The sequence below is a fragment of the Dromaius novaehollandiae genome, chromosome 10 (assembly GCF_036370855.1).
Source record: "Dromaius novaehollandiae isolate bDroNov1 chromosome 10, bDroNov1.hap1, whole genome shotgun sequence".
In the NCBI taxonomy this organism is placed as follows: Eukaryota; Metazoa; Chordata; class Aves; order Casuariiformes; family Dromaiidae; genus Dromaius; species Dromaius novaehollandiae.
Genome location: NC_088107.1, coordinates 4,527,729 through 4,542,454, shown reverse-complemented (window position 1 = coordinate 4,542,454; position 14,726 = coordinate 4,527,729). Strand labels below are relative to the sequence as shown.

At 36.5% G+C, this 14,726-nt stretch overlaps 1 protein-coding gene across 11 annotated transcripts in view; it reads left to right on the top strand.

Moving 5' to 3' along the window:
• Positions 1-14,726, top strand: part of MEF2A (myocyte enhancer factor 2A) — a 97,644-nt gene that overhangs the window by 23,227 nt on the left and 59,691 nt on the right. Inside the window, exon 2 of one of the 11 annotated variants that reach the window (XM_026121674.2) lies at positions 2,937-3,031. The exons of the other annotated variants lie outside the window; for them this stretch is intronic. The gene's annotated coding sequence lies outside the window, so the exon portion shown is untranslated. The remainder of the gene's footprint in view (positions 1-2,936; positions 3,032-14,726) is intronic. 11 annotated transcript variants of the gene reach the window in all.

The window sequence follows — 14,726 nt, the reverse complement described above, 5'->3', positions numbered from 1 at the left end:
CAGCTGCTGCAAGGCTTCAAGTCAGCATGTAAAAGAGAGAATTTCAATGTCCTGAAGGCCAGGAGTACTCAGCAATAACATTTTTATGATAGGTTAAGAGAAGTTGGGGTTTATTGCAGGATAACGGGGGTTAGAGTGACACTTCTAAGGAGGTTCTTGAAGTTTGCTTATAAACTGCGTGTTGGTTGTCAGTGGTTCACTTTTTTTTTTTACTCATGTGGCTCTACATAACCATATGTTGACAGAAGATTTACATAGAATGAATAAAACAAGATGCTGTGAAATAATAAAGCTAGCATCTGGGTTTTGGTATTTGGGAATACAGAATCCACTTTCATGCGTATATTTAGTATGTGGGGGGGGGGGGTTGTTTAGGTAAGTAAGCCTATAGGTTTTTTACAGAGGTAAGTGCTTTACTGTCATATCAGAAAGGAAGAGAGAGCAGATTCTTCCTCATGTCCTCTAGTTATTCCCTGTGTTAGAGCAGGAATAAAAATGGCGTTATAGTTATTCAGACATGAAAATAAAGAAACTGCTTCACATGCAGGAATTTATCCCCATCTTAATCACTGATTTCTCCAAGCTCAAGATTGCCTTAGGTCTTTGAACTTGCACACTGCATGCTTTTCTATCAGTGCTACAGGCAGTATCTAAGTTTTGTAGTGGGATGTGACTACTCTTATCAAAATAAGATATTGCTGTTAACAAAGTGCTGCAACTACAGTCAGTGCCTTGAAGGAGAAGTCATTAATGTCTGCCATCATGTGTTTCGTGTACCATTTAAGTGTTTCATTTACAACTTAAATATGCTCCCTTCTTCTCTTAGTTAGGTTTTTGTCAGAGATGAAGGTAGTATGGATGGAAGGGATCCAACAGTGTGTGTGAAATGGGTACTGTTTTCTAACACTTTCCTAGTGGGCTAAAATCATTGATTCAATATTTATGTTGAGATGTTCTCTTTGACCATCTAACAGTGGAAGAGACTGAGGCTGTTTAATGCAGTCTTCCCTTCTGAAGCAGTTTTAGGGTATCTTGTGTGCATTTCTGCTAGTTTCTTTGATAGCAAGGAGATTTTTTTTTTCATTTTTAAAAATCAGAGTAGTAAACTGTGTGTATGTGTATTTTGTACATTTGAACTCATAATTGCAGTTCTGGATGTCCAGTTTTTATATAGTCTCCGATCCTTGACTAATCCTAATCCAAGTCATTGCATCAAATGGCACTTGGCTGACTGCATACTAAAGACAGAGGTGCCTTACAGGTTCAAAAAGCTTGCATCTGCTGTAATGTTTCATGTCGAATGAATGTACTAGTTTAAATGGAAGAGGCTTTCAGTAAGGGAAGTTTATGATGAGCTGAGTCTATTTGGGCTTCTACTTCAGATTCTTGGCTACCTAATGTAACCAAAAGTAGGCCATCTGTCTTTCAACTACATTAAGATGCAGCTTTTTGTAATATCTCGTCTTGCTTTTCTCAGTCCCCCTTGCCATTGTTTAACTCTTCAGTGATGTAGTTTATCAGAAGGGCTTTGTATTTCTGTGTACAGATCACTTAACTGATCCTTGCTGAAGACAATTAAACCTTTCTGAGCTTTCACTTAAACTTCTGTCAAACATATCTTGTCATTCATACTTTTTTAGTGGCTCTTTTATTTTGGGTAGTGGAATTGAGTGGGACGTCCATGTTTATGGCTACACTAGGGAAAAGCAAGGCTATGGTCATACTTAAAATGTGCATTTAAGGTTTGCTTTCTTTTGGCAGGTTTAAAAATTTGTTCATGTAAGATGTTTGTAATGGCTTGCTGACAAGAAAAAAGAATTAAAATATTTAAAGAATTTTGAGGATTTCTGTTTTTAGTGCAATAATGGGACCAAATTGGTCAGACTTTTCTGTCATTTATTTATAGTCACTAAGTATTTTAAAAAGCCAGACATTTCATTCCAGAAGCTATTGAAATAAAGATTTTAGTGTATCTTCCTATGTGCAGTTTGAGTCATGAATCTTTATTATGAAGCAGTAATGTTAGTTAGGGTCAAATGATACAAGTTTTCAATTTGCTGCAATCTGCAAGAAAGAAAGGTGGAATAATGAAGTTTTATCAAATGCTCTGCCTTGCATGTATAGCAAGTAATGGAGTTGCTGTAGCATCATGAATTTTCACTCATCAGCTAAAACATATTAACCTACTGTGTATTCAGGTTTGTTGCCAGTGCCAAGGAAAAGAAGTTACAAAGTTAGTCACTTTTAAAATTAAGTTTACAGTTTTTATTCATAGAACAGCTCTTATCTGAAGATTCAGGATACTGTAAGGACTGCAGGTAACGTTTTTGTAAGTGGAGCCAAGTGGCTAGGGTAGTGTTGTATTAGACATATACATACATGGACTACCAGATACCAGACATCATCTGCCAATAAAGGGAAAGAATGATAGTCAAAGGCAAAAAATATTCTGAATAATATTCTTGCTTCTTTGCTTAGTGGAAACTAAGTTTAGTGCAATATCTATATGTGTTGGGATATGCATCTTAATGTAGATAACTGCCTTTAATGGCCTTCCTGATGGTTAATTTGGACAGTCTTATCTTGCAACTGTTTTTAGAAGTGTAGACATCCACATGGAGGGGAGTGACTTCAGCCTTGAATAAGAATGAAATAGGTTATGAAGTAAATGTCAATAAGATGTATTTAGATCTTGAGGAATGTTTTTCCATGCTGCTTTAAAAATTGACTGCCGAAATGATAGCACTCTTAGGAGTCTGATGGCTTCTCGATTGTGGCTGCCTAGTACCACCTTCCTAAGTTCATTAATTTTGCCTCTGTTCTGCCTGTATTTTAATATATTTTGAAAATATCACTCCTGAGATGTAGTTGAGTGGATTTATCTCACTTGTATGATTTTATTATTTGCCACCTAATCTGTCTGCCTCATTATTTAGGTCCTGAAGCTTTTAGATTATAAGGAAGCAGTCTCCATGAATGTCTGGAAAGGATCTGTCCTGTGAGACCTGTTATAAACATCCAGCAGGAATGGGTATTTTATTTTAGTTAACTATAAAATGACTATTTGCTTACTTTGAGGGAAAAATTAACTGGAATTTGGTCATCTTTTCACTTTCTACACCTGTTCTCATCTCTGATGTAAAATGTAACTTTTTAGGTTTTTTTTTTAATGTAGAAGTTGAAACTAATGGTGTATCTAAATTTTTCGAAGAGGAGATTGAGTTTTGAACGAAGGCTACCGCAGCTGTGGAAAAAGAATCTTACCACTAATCTTTTTGTTAGAAACATGTAGGCGTCTTTATGGTTTACTGAATGTCTCACTGTGGCATGAAGGCTGTTTTCAGCATTATGTTGTCGTGTCTGTCTGGTTTATAATTGTTGCACTTAAACAATGTGACTTCATGCTGTCATTTAATCAGACATCGAATAAATTATCAAGAAAGCTTTCTGGTTAATTGTTCAGTGGTTTGAAGTTTCTTGCAGATTCTTTGATGCATGGTATCTGTTCTATTTGTTCTTGGTTTTCCTGCCCTTTAAAAGGGGTGCTTGGATCTTGTGAAATCCTCTGGAAGCGTGTATTTGGTGAGAAACTGAGTATGCTCAGGAGAGACATGGTTGTGGAGACTACTCGGTATAGCAGGAGGAAGAAGAGAAAGTGGGAGTCTCCAGGAGTCTTGGAGCCAGCAGCTCATGCAGAGCCTGAAGAAGAGCTGATAGGATCAGGAAGAAGATAGCTAACACTGAGCTAAGCCATGGGAGGAAGTTCCCTAAGGGCAAAGAAGGAGCATGCGGTTTTCTGTGTCACAAAGCTACTCTTGACTGAAGCCAAGGCTCGAAACAAAGACCATCTTGCAAGGGCACAGTGTGCAAAGAGGAAACTCATTTATAATCCCTCTATATTTCTGTTCTCTCATCTGCTCGCTTTGATTTCTTGCTAAGAATTTTGCTTGATAAAATCTGGCATTTTTTAATTTCAAGTCCTGTTTGAGGAAACTCACTAGGAGGAGAAGGTGTAAGCAGGGCCACGTGAAAGCCATGGCTGCCTTTGTGTCCCATTATGTTCCTGAAGTCAGCTGTTAATGTTTTTGATTACAGCAATTTTGTTCAATAGCATGTGTTGTAATTACTGTTACCTGGCTGCTTGTTGTCTCAGCAGTTTGCACTTCTCAGGAAAGTTTACTTTTACTTTGCAAAAAGTAAAAATGAAGCACTAGAAGTTTAGTTACTTGATGAGTGTTCAGAACTTCACTGACTTTCAGAAGTCCTGCAGCAAATCACAAAATCAGTTTACTGAAGTACCACGCTAGTACATTTTTCACATTATTTAAAAATAGTTTTAAATAAGATGATCTCATAATTTATGTTTATCTTTTGATTTTGCTATTAGAAGAAACCGATGAACACTGGTTATCAAATACCTTTCATGTATGTACTTCCTAAGGAAAAATGTCCTATGATTTCTATTCTTTCCCTGGGAAACCCTGCCAGTTATACACTGATGAGTTTTAATATACTGAGAACAGACTCTTGTTTTACTTAACTGGAAAATTGCTTATTTGACATTTCCTACCAAGGATCTGAAGTGTAGCCTGTGAAATTTAAATACAATTTTAGAGAGAGTTTTTGAAGGGTAATAAACCTCATAACACTGCCCTATACCATGTGGTGTGTTTTGAATAGGATTTCCCTGCCTTAGTTTCTGTAAGTTTTAGATTTTATGTCAAGATGTTGTTTTCTTTGAGTCAGCTTAGTTGGCAGCAGGTTTACTTTTGATTTATGTGTAAAAGTATCCAGCTGTTTTTGTGTTTTTCCTGATGCTGCTTTGAGGTGCTTATGTGTGTGTGTGGTTTTATGGTTTTTTTTGTTTTTTGTTTTTTTTTGCTATGTAAACTAGCTGTGAGATGTGGTTCAGATACATCAGAACTTATATAGAGGTATGTTGGTTTTTGTCCAGTTTTTAGTTTCTAAATGTTCGGTTGATTTACATGTAGGTTATGTATGTAGGAATGATTGTAATAGTAGCAAAAAAACCAAACCAAAAAAAAAAAAAAACCCAAAAAACCAAACAAACAAAAAAAACCCAAAAAGAACCCCAAAACTCAGTACTCTTGGTACGGGGTTAGTTGTTATTATTACAGGGCTATTAAATCATACAGAGCTCAGAGGCAAAAAGGACAATACCCTTTATGGATAAGAATGCCTAATTAGCAGTGTCAGGAACCTGAATTTTTAAGGTTGCTTCAGCATGGTGTTGTTCGTGTTTCAAGTACTGCTCACACTGCATTCAGCTATAATGTTAACAATTCAGAGCAAAGCTTTCGATTTATTATCTGTAAAATGAAGGAAGCAGTGACTGACCACATATATGAAAAATTTGATGATGCAACTTGTCTAGAATTTCACAGGAATCTGACCAAATCAATTCAGTACTTTAGTACAATATTCAGCTGTCATAACTGTGAAACCATCCTCTATGCATTTGCAGCCCCCAGTCTCATTCATTATACATCCTCCACTTTGCTCTAATGGTTTTCTTTGAGATGAGTGTAGATGCAAGAAGTGGGACAGAGGTATTGCAGGGAACGCTGAGATAGTGAACTGTGATCCCTTTGCAATGAGTGCACGTTCCCCAGATAAGATTAACTGTATTCTTCTACTCTACTGATAAACTTGAAAAGTTGAGATGGGAAAAGTAATGAGCCAAGGTAGCACTAATTAAAGCCTGAGTATCACTAAAATAACTGATAAAATAGGAAGACTGCTGGAAGTAGAAATCCCAATGATACTACTTTGTCTTAAAACAATGATTTAATTTAGCAGCATGTAACAAGTTTTAAGTGTTATCTAAGGATGCATCAATGAGGCTGAAGAAGATTGAAAAGTGTTAAGGTGTTGCAAAACCAGAAGAAAGCTCTATGCTAGTTGGTAAATACCTTCAATGGAAACTGTCTCCTTTGGATGTTTTATGTTCTGCTGTAAGATGAAGAAAAACATTATAAAGGACCTTTTGATTGTCCACACTGTCAGCGGTCAGGTGTTATTTATTTAGTTAATTACCAATGCTGTTATGTTTAGGAAGGTGTGTTTACAGCTGACTCTGAATCCCTAGGGCAACTTTAAAGAAATGAAATTCTTTCCCAGATGAGAAGAGCAGCACGGTCCTAGTGACTTCCACCAAGATGAATGTAAAAAGCTAATTGCACTGGTTTCTGCTCCGTCTCCTGTAACAAAGGAGAGCTCTTTTTAGTGACACTTATTGTGTGTGAAATGATGTATAATTTAAAGCTGTTTCTAGTAGAAATGCCCGTCATCAGCATTTTGGAAGGTACATCCTGGTGGCTGCCTCCTATTGAGGCAGGAAAGGGTTTTGATAACAAAACATGTGGCTCTTTGTGCCATTTTTGCCATGTGGTGATTAACCCTCCACAGCTTTTACAGATTCAAAGTAGCCTAAGATGGCTATGCTGCTTTTCAGTGACCTCAAGGCAGTATACCTCTGTTTGGTCTTGAGAAATATTTAATATATCTTACCTATTTTAGATCAGGAAAGAAGCCTTATGTGGCTCATGGTGTTGCACAGAGAGGTCTGTGAGTTTAAAAATCTGGATTTAAGTGCTTATGGTCACACTTAAGAGCTTGTTGTCATTGTGAAAGTTAGGAAACATAATGGATTTTAAACTAAGTAAAAAGTACCTCTGAATGCTTCTGTGTTTCTTCATGGAGCAATTACATCTAACCTTAAGTATAGTACTGTGTGAGGCCTTTATATATTTTTGGCATTGTTCATGAATGCAAAATTACGTGTTCTGGGACTTGCTTCAGTCGAAGTGTGGCCTAACTTTGAGCAGTGATTTTAAGTTATTTTGCTAGGGGCATTTGTTAACTTTGTTCCTGTTGCCACTCAGGACCTCCCAACCCCCTAGTGATTTCAACATCCAGCCCCTAAGCTGTAGTTTTGGAGATTCATGTGGATATATTTCTGTAATTCAGATGGGAAGGTGCTTGCTTGTAATATTTCTGCACTTTCTCACAGATTCACTAAAAACGGTTATGAGGTAAGTTTTGAAGTGTAGCGCTCATAGCATAGTCTCTTCTGCATGTATTGGTTATATTTGCACTTGATTGTAATCGTCTTACTATTTTGATTCCGCAAGGCCTTTCAAAAATGGTAGTCCTGAAGTACAATTTTCCTAAGTTTTATAGAAACTTGCGTAAATTTTATGGAAGATCATATTGGCTGAAAGGGACCTCTGGAGATCATCTGATACAACCGCCCCTTCGGAGCAGGGTCAGCTTCTATCGGGTAGCTCAGGGCCTTGACTAGTCAAGTTCTGAATAATTGCAGAGGTGGAGTTCCCGCCATTTTAAGGCTAAAGGGCCATTATTGTCACTTTGTGAAAGCAGCTGTATAACCCATCCCTACTGGTTTCTGCATCTAGGTCATATCTTTCCTGAGAGCTATAACTGAAAACAAGGAGAGGATTATCTGGTCAAAAAGATTTAAAATTATGATCAAACTACCATGGTTCTAATAGCTGTGCTTTTTTTCCTGGCAGACGAGTTTATTCTCCATGAGTCTTTCAGGCCCCAGCTATTAAGAATTAGGTTTTGTTTGCGACAGTGTTCAGAATTGTATTTCTTTGTGGGTATTTTAGTGTAGCATGGAAAAGTCTCATCTTTCAACAAAATGGGTGATAAACTAGGAGCGAGTTTCTTGAGAGACTCTCCAGAGCATGGAGACTGCTCTTCTATCCAGCCATTTTCTTAATCAGTTTGTAGACATCTGGCAACAGAATTCTTGATATTAGCTAATACTGAAGTTCTGTTTCTATCTAAAGTTGCATTTTAATCTAGTATTCAAAATCTACTTTTTTTTTTTCCTGTGGTTCTCTTTCTCCCCTTGTTGATTCATTGATTTCCAGATCCTATTTTCTGTCTGGTTTGTAAACTTTTTTGTGGAATGAGAAGATATAAATTCTCTAAGAAGCTATCAAGACCAAATTTATGGATGGAAATAAGGGAATAAAATGTATGTAGTAAAGATATGTTTATACAGGTAGTATTGGCTCCTTTGCTTCTAGAGTATGTAAATGCTCAAAATAGGATGGTATATACTTTTTTGACCTAGGTAATAGTCCAGGAAAAAAGGTTATAGCAGTATAACAAAGCAAAAAAGATTTGAATGTTGAGTTTAATTGAAATGTGAATCCATTTGACTTCAGATAATTAATGATAGCAAAATTTCTGGCTCTCTCTCTGAACCAGGACAATGCCACACTTGCAAGGAGCAGTAAAATTTGTTTAAAAAAGTATATGATTGGAGTCTCCATTCATTTTTCATACAACTCCAGTTTTCTAGGTTTCTGTAGTTCTGTCTGCAAGAAAATATAGTTATTCAGTCTTCCTTATAAGAGAGTGGCAGAAAAGGCCATTCTGAGCACGTGCTTATCTAACTAGTATTTAGGAATTGCAGTTCTTCAGTAAGACCAGGTTTTTGGAAGTACTTTAAGATCTTATGTAATAAACCTTGAAAACTCATTTTGAAAAGCTGTATAACTTAACAAATTTATTTGAGAGCTACTAATTTGTGTTTTTAATGTGGAAATTGTGGACCATGTTCAGTTACAAAGTTCCGTAAATCCAGTTTATTTTAGAAGTACAGTCTACTTAAATGGCCTAGTATCAAAAGCATGTGGTGTTCTTCCCAAATAAAAGAAACAGTGTTTTATGATGCATAAAAAGATTATAAAAAAGAGAATTGTTTATGGCTTCCTGGTTTTTATGTTGTCCCACATTTTTTATAAGTTACTTTGGCTAAATGTTGTATTATTGTTTTATAACAGTATTTCTGTATCACTTGCTAGCTGAGGACCTTGGAGCTCTGAGGCCAGTCTCATTTACTGTAAGGCTCTACTTGCGTTTAGAAGAATGACCTCAAAAATGAGGATGGAGAAAGAATTTATTTCCGAAGATCGCACTATAGCGAGACGCGTGAGAGTTGATGATAACATGTCCTGTTTTGAAGGGGTCTGATTTGCTGCTGTTTTACACTTGCATTTTACATTACTCATCAACAGTGATGTATGATGACAGGGCTATAGAATTGTGGTTGTAGGAAATATTTTTGTTAGTGTTTTGCACATTTCTTGGGGGAGGAAGGGGGGAACCAGTGAGAATTTGAGCTTCATCTGTTAAGTGAAAACGTATAGGAAGGAAGAGTCCCTGTGCTTGAAGTCTTATTTTAAAATCCAGCTCTGTAAGTGGTAGAGCAATGAGTTTTGGAGCAGGGCTGGCAGAACATCTAGAACACACAAATACCCTGCAGCTCTCAAACACGTTTCAGTGCGGATCCAACTCTGAGCGTATGGATCTTGTACATGTAGTATGAGACTAAGAAAAAAGGTGTCTGGAGGCTTGTATTCTATTTGAGAGTATGAAGGAGAAAATGCTCCTATCTCTCACTGTTCTATGACAGTGAAATGGACTCTGAGAATCATATTTGACCTAGCTTTCTACACCTTTTTGACCTTTTGATTAATTATTTTGGTGAAGTTATCCTTTGACTCTTAATTTTCACTAGTTATTTCCACTTAAATCTGTTGGGTGGGGAGGGAGGACACTTACATGTGTATTTACACTTGCTATAGCAAAATGAGACACTTTTTGTTATCTGCTCTGGTAAATGTAGAATGGTCAGCATCTGGTGATAGACTTCTCTTCCATCTTGATAAATATGTAAATGTTTATATTCTTGTCACATCCTTGGACAGGATGCAAAGTATTAGTTAGAACTACCAGCGAATGTGCAATTCAGCCTTGATTTGGTTGTGCAGTCTAAGCCTGTCAGCTCATGCTAGGAGATGAAGTAGCCAAATCTACAACAATAGCTGCCACCACCTCTTTAAAGACTAGAAAAAGACCTGTTAATTTTAATTTAGTCAAAATTATTGTGCTTGTTATTTAGGAAGCCTTAAGTAAGGCTTACCAAGGTGAGATGCATCTCTATGAAACTGTTTTCATGCAGCTATGATTTCTGAGAGTTATCTGGCAAATTATGACATCCACATACTTGTTTCTTTGTGTGCATTTCAGTAAATGAGCTACGATGATGAAGTTATGGTCAGATATAATCTGGAACCATGATGGTGAAATGAAGGTTCTAAGGAAAAAAAAACTGTCAGAGGTGGAGGGAAATTAGTGGAAAGCGAATGGAAGGCATGCAGTTCTGACGCAGTTATTCCGAACTCATTCTGTGAGGAGCCTTCAAGGCCTTGTGGAATTCTGCACCAATATAGCTTAAATAGGTCAAATATAGTTTGTGCTAAAGTTATATATCTTCCACTATTTGTGGAAATTATACGCAACCTTGACAACAAACCAACTGCCCTGGGTTGTTGAAAATATGCAGTCATAAGGATTTATTTTGCATGTGGTTCTCTTGCCTTTCAGTGTTCAGTGTGACATTTCCCTATATGTTATGGGATGAGAAAAGAAACCTCTATTATTGCATAAAAGTAGTCTTTCTTCCAAATTTTCTTGGTTTAATCTGGACAATTACTAACACAGTTTTCGTATCACTATTACTGCAAACTGGCAATGTCTTCTCTTTGAAGCACATCATGAAACACATGGGATTTTTCTTCTTTTCCTTGGCTTACTCTTATCGTTTAGTTTAATGGATGCCTGAAATTCTTACAAAAAATGAGATTTTTCTCGTGAGTGCCCATGAAAATAGATCTAAAGCTGTTTTAGTGGCTGTAATTTGATTGTTACTTAAGGAAGTAGAACTTTACCTTTAGTCAGGTTATTTAATGTTGGCTTCTCATTTACTTTCAGAAATAAAGCGTGCGTTGATTATTTATCTGCTAATTTTCCTTTATTTGGCCAAAGTTTTCTAGATGGCCTAGGTGAAATAGCTTTGATTTAATACTTTTGCAGTAGAGCTGTGATTTAGGGGAATTTAAAACTTTGCTAATTATGTTTTTGATATAACAGTATAGTGGATGCAATCTCACTGGTTTTATTGCTAATCAAGGAGGAAAATAATACTGCAACTTAATATAAAAATTTAAATGGTTAATATACAGTGCAAAGGAATTTATTTGAGACTTTTTTTGAAAGAGAAACCTGACGTAATCAAGGATTAGAAAGATGTTGGTCCCATGAGAAATGTGATGTGTGTTGGTTACTGGTGGGAGCTTCCATTTGAATGTTCTAAGCATGTGTGAAAACTGTATTTTAACAGCATGATTTACTCTGGTTTTATAGTTAGTATCAATCTCCCCTCTACTCTAGAGCTCATGCTGAGCTTAGGTTTTGATTCTTAGCTTTGAAAATCATCTTGTATGTGACTTCGATGTGAAAGGGATGCTGCATTCCAGAGCTGATGTGCCTTTGGCAAACGTATTTCAAAACCAGGTTTCTGCTCTCCTTTGCAGCCTGTGGAGAAGGGGGAAAGGCTGTCGCTGACTGGCATCAGACATGCTAATGGCAATTTGCAATTTGTGAAGTGAGGAAAGTGCTTGATTTGGAAGAAAGTAGTAGACCTGAGATAAGAGGCAAACAGGACTGATAATGTGGAAATGGTAATTGAGAAATGGATTTGTTGGAAGAGCTTATGCCTAGTAGAGTATGCTAACTTTAACAATCTTGAAATAGCATCCCAAAACTTTAACAAAGTGTTGGTGAAAATGACTGTTTCCGTTCATGTGCTGGCTCCTGAAGAAGATAATACCATTTCCCTCCTATTGTTTCTTCCATTAGCTCATGGAAAATGTTGGTGCATCTTTTATTTTGTCTCTTCAGTGCATGTATTGTATAATACATGATTGCATGTATTATATGTGTTACATGATCACATTTCCCCTCTTGTCTACTCTATTCCCCTATAATCTCCTTATTTTATTCATTGCATAGTCTCACTTTTGAATAGCCCTTATAGGAGTTGGAAGGTATGAGTGAATGAGATAGAATTGTAGGAAGGAAGTGTGTGGTCCCAAATAGAAGTTCTCAAATCGTGTTCTGGAGCACTGAATCATTTGTCTGTTCTTGCTGGAGTTCCTCAGGAAAAAAATAAGAACTATTAAATTTGCCTAGGTGTATTTCTAACTCAGTAGAACATTAAAATACTATTATGCCTCTGTATAAATTTATGATAGCTTATCATGAATTTCATATACGCAGTGTCTTGGATACTGTGAATGCTACTGATCCTTTCATTTGAGAAAGAACAGTGTGCAACTGGAAAGGGAGAGAGGCGGACAGGCTGGCTGGCCAGAGAATGGCTTTTGTGCAAGGAGTGATTGAGCAGAGTAGGATTTTTTTTTTTTTTTTAAACTTTGAAAATCTAAACGAAGACAACACAAGCCTTAAAATCAGGACTGACGTGAAGGGGAAGATGACTGATCATTCACTCATCTAATGCAACAGCTGGGCATGTCAAATATAATTAGCAGTATAGACTTAAACAAAAGGATGTATCTTTTATTGTGATGTGTAATTAAACTGTGGAACTCCTTGCTTCTGCATGCTAAAAGTTTACATGGATTCAGAAGAAATATTCATGGAAGAAAATTTGATGAAGAGCTATTAAATCTAAGATTCCACGTATTGCTCAAGTGATTGATTTGGAAATCAATCGAGAAAATACTTCGTAGATACTACTCCTAAGTGATAAATACTTATCCTATTTCTATATCCCTCCTTTACCATACTAGTGTTATTTGTTAATAGCCACAGATGAATGATGGACTAGATGCATCTTTGGTCTGACATGTGGTGGTTATTCTGATGTACTAGTTATGATGGTGAGCACTAGTAAATACCAAAGGAAGGAATCAGCTAATTCTGTGTTGAGAGAACTGTTTGAATAACATACGGTATGTAAAAAGTGGGGCCACGCACAAAGGAGAGACCGAAGTTTTTAATAGCAGCTCATTGAGAGAACTTTGTTCCGTTTGTAAAAGGAATAGAAACAGATTTTTGGAGAGCTGAAGTTAATTTGTGATCATAGGATGAGTTTGGGGTTTTGGGGGGGAGGTGTTTGTTTTTTTGTTTTTGTTTTTAAAACCTAAATTGAAGTGTGATGGAGTTCAGTAGATATTCTTGATGATTTTTCAACAAAAAAGTAGAAATATATATGCCAACTGTTTTTTTTCCCATGTAAAATATTTGCAGCATGCTACTGACTTCATAGAGGCTTGCTCATCTGGCCTTAATTAGATCTCTGTCTATTAATCCTTTTTTTAGCAGCTCCTCAAAAGAAAATTTTTTCTTGAAGAAAATGCAGGGAATGCAACACTGATGCATGCTTCAAGTATTCTGATGTATAAATAACATTTAGCACACATGCTCTTGACCAACGGACATCACATAATCTTTGTGCTTGTTCAGACTTAAATTCTGTAGAGTACTGTTTCTAAATACTGTTGGGCATTTTATGGTATTTTTCCAATAAGTCCTTTGTTCATATCAGGTGAATCTAAAATCACATCTCTTCATCTTGTGATGTTCCTTCACCTCTTCCCCTGCCAGAGCTGCATCAGCATCGGTGCGTCATGGTTGTTTCTTCAGCGTAGATTGAATGTATTGTGAAGTGTAGCCGGTGACTAATCGCCTTTTGCTGTCTGTACTTATTAACTGTCTGACGGTGATGTGGTTGCACCACTTTCGACAAGTGTGACACCCATAACAAAATGCACAAAGGTTGATTTTTTTGAAAGGCATTTTGGGTTGGAAAGTTAGGTTGCAAATTAATTCTGTGGCTGTTTTCATGTATTTTAATGAATATTAGGTAGTAATACTTATTCTGAATAAGTTGTACCTATTTAATGTTTGAATGGTAGTGTAGTTTGATATTCTGTGGGCTAGCTATTTTCAGTCGTCCTCCAGTTCTGTTGAATTAATACTATTCTACAGTCAGTATATTTAGCATATGGCTTTTTTGACAGATAACTCATTTGATGTTTGTTAATGTCAATGTTGTTTAAGTCAATTTGAGTGGTGTATTAGTACAAGGCAAAAATAATATGATGGCTTTCTTGCTTTTCAAGTTTGCAGGCACCTTAATCTTTCTAAACAATTTACCAAACTGACAAAGGTGCTGGACTAGTAATTGGTTTGTTGGTAAATGTGCGATATATAGGTTATCATAGAGACAGAACCCTTGTGAATTTCTTAATTAATCGTTGGTGTCTTGGTAGCTGTGAATTAGTTCCGTTGAGAAAATGAATTTTAAGGCCTTTACCCTTTTTAAGTAAAAATATTTCCTCTTTCCTCCTCTGTTCTTCCTCAGCCCCTTTTTGCTCCAGGAAACCCCAATTTTGGCTTATTAAATGGGATGAAAATTAGTTTATGAATTGAAATTTGATACTGTCATGACTTTGTTTAATTACTGTGATGATAATGTAATGAGGCAAAAAGGAAACACAGAAGTAATATAAGGTTCTATAAGGTTTTCTAAAATAATGAGTGGGGTCTACCAAAACTTTGTGGGTAAATTTTTGAAATCTCACTCAAGAATGCCTAATGCTCGGAGTGGTGAGCACCTGTCCCTTTGTCAGGTGTTAATTTTTTAGGCCTGCCAATGAAAGTGTGTGAAATTATCGGCCATTTTTTAATCTGCTGTTCCTAGGTTTCATCTAGCAAACTATTTGGAGTTTATTTAATCAGAACAAAGTTGATATAATAGCATATTTTACTAATGAAAATACTTGGTTCATCACGGG